The sequence below is a fragment of the Polyodon spathula genome, chromosome 30, assembly GCF_017654505.1.
Source record: "Polyodon spathula isolate WHYD16114869_AA chromosome 30, ASM1765450v1, whole genome shotgun sequence".
In the NCBI taxonomy this organism is placed as follows: domain Eukaryota; kingdom Metazoa; phylum Chordata; class Actinopteri; order Acipenseriformes; family Polyodontidae; genus Polyodon; species Polyodon spathula.
In genome coordinates, this window is record NC_054563.1 from 3,761,167 (window position 1) to 3,763,666 (window position 2,500).

Genomic DNA, 2,500 nt, shown 5'->3' on the forward strand with positions numbered 1-2,500 from the left:
ACTAATAGTTACAAACAAATACAACTTTATTTAATTACTGGGACAACTTTCCATTCCACAAGTGAACAATACTCTGGATATCATTTGTTTGAAACGATATCAATTTAGTTGTTAACACACATGACCATACAAGTGAAGCTGTGTAATTGCCTGAAAACATACAAGAAATATTATGTAATAAGTTCTATCCAAGGTATGGCATTTTTATTTTTTGTCTTGTCTTTCTGGATGCAGTCTAAATTAGCTGTTCTTGCTATTTTGCTTTATTAAAAAGATTTTTTTTTTTTTTACTGTGTCCTAAAATATTACATATAGAGTCTCTTAAATGTATTCAATAACATTTAACTTCTGGAGTCATCTTTGTCAACCTGTATATACACACCCTAGCACACATAAGAACACTCTAACTTGGTTAGGACAGCCTTTATCAAGTTATTTAAAGAGAGCATCAGAATCTGGAGATGTGTTGAGGCACCTGCTGTTATGTGCAATGTATGTATGTTTATCTGTCATCTAGTCTACAGGATAACCTTGTCAAGGTTTGTCTTTTCTCGAAATGTGTTAAAGGTGCAGATAGCAGTAACTGGATCATAGGCTGTACCCTAAACAAAAAGAACAAGGCATATCTCTTATTGATAGTAAAGGTTACAAACGCTGCTTATTTAATAATGTTACATGTGAAACGAAGAAGAACTTTGTGAAGTAAGACATTCTAAGTGTTATTTGTTTTGTATTTTTCATGTTTAATTAAATTATTACATTTTTAAAATATTATTGTCTAATTCCCAGTTTTCAAATGTGAGTTTTACTTTTTGGAATAAAAAATGGATGAATGTTAAATAGTGTGCCTCTGGTGTGCTTCATAAAAATATTTTCAAAAATGGACCCAATAAATAATGTTGTGGTTCTAGTTATTAAATACTTATATACTTTTATATCATTATTATAAAAATGTGTGTTCAGTTTAACTTTAGGAAAGTCCTCCAGACTGGTTTGAGCCTAGCCTTCATTTGTCAACTATGAACTGAAATGTTTGTTTTGACATTGGTGTCAGTAAATGACAAGGTTAAATTATAGGCCTCACTTCAAATACATTTTTTAAACAGCAGTGTAATTTATAAAAAATAGCATAACACTACAAAGCAAGTATATATATTGTGAGACTTGTTAAAAAAAGAGGCGACACAAGTAACCTTTCTAATCCATTCTTCATGGTTTTACAGTCCCTGAAAGAGGATTAATAAAGGCCCATAATCATTCAGCACCTCAATGTATGGGAAAGGAGCAGGAATACCATCCCTATACACCATTGAGGCAGATTCTTGACAAAATGATTTTTCAATAGAACGAGGTGAAGTCATTTGCATAACAATTATGGGAACTGCATGCAATTGGGTTCCATTGGCAGTGTAGAGGGAAAATACACCTTATTGATAATAATACAATTCTATAAAGTGCAAGATTGCTTGAATGGTCTTTCTAAGAGCAAAATCATCATTTAGGTGTTTTATCTCTTTTTAAAAGTATTTGTTGAGTTCCCCCCTGCTGTGTATTAAACTCATTGCTTTTATCCTCATCCTGTTTGAACATCTTTAACCTATCCTGAAGGGTGAAACAACATATATATATACAGGATACTTTCAAATGCCACCACTGTGCTGTGCTCTTAATGTTATAGGAGGTAATGGATTTCTCTGCGATGAAATATATCTTTAAAAGCGGACGTACATGTGATATATCCAAATTGAACTCGAATAATATTGTTAAATAGAAAAAGTGGGTAGTATAATGTACAACAAACATGAACAAAAATGTCTGCTTTACTTTAAAATATTATATGAATAGCCTACTGAATGAATGAAACAGGCACGTTTCTTTGGAAGCATCTAATTCAATATTAAGTTAAGATTAGGTTAAGTAAAGGATGATTCACGAATTATGTTGTATGCTTTTCTTTAGCAATAATAATAATAATAATAATAATAATAATAATAATAATAATAATAATAATAATAATATAGCCATTTATAAAAATAAACAATAAAAACCGCCCAAGAAATGCATGATAAAGTTACAGTTTTGGTGTATGTTATACGTTGGAATAACATTGGAAAACAGAATTTTAAAACATGAAGAACCATTTTTAACAATTCTTTTTAAAAGTTTATGTAATTAACATTTTAAGATGAAGCAGGGCGCTCTCCTCGCCACTCTGCTTTCTGATGTCGATCATCAGTCGTCCCACGGAGAGGGCGTGGCATGATGTCAGGTCTTAAATGTATGTTCTTGTTTCTCTGGAGTAGTCTGCTTGCTTTCTTCTGCACTTCCACAAAATTATCCGTCTTCGGCAGGTGCAACTTTAAATGTGCAGCAGTTGTTGTTTATTTTGGTATTAATGGTATTTTGATGTGTTCATGTACTGGTAGTAGAATTTGAGTTTAGCAATTTTCAACATCAATCTTTATATACAGGGGAAATATTATTCTACACAGGTCTCGAG

At 31.7% G+C, this 2,500-nt stretch overlaps 1 protein-coding gene across 1 annotated transcript in view; it reads left to right on the top strand.

Annotated features, from left to right (window-relative positions):
- Positions 1–1,037, top strand: part of cfap300 (cilia and flagella associated protein 300) — an 8,427-nt gene extending 7,390 nt beyond the window's left edge. The window contains exon 7 of the mRNA XM_041232649.1: positions 1–1,037. This exon is cut by the window's left edge and continues 224 nt beyond it. The gene's annotated coding sequence lies outside the window, so the exon portion shown is untranslated.
- The last annotated feature ends 1,463 nt before the right edge of the window (positions 1,038–2,500 follow it).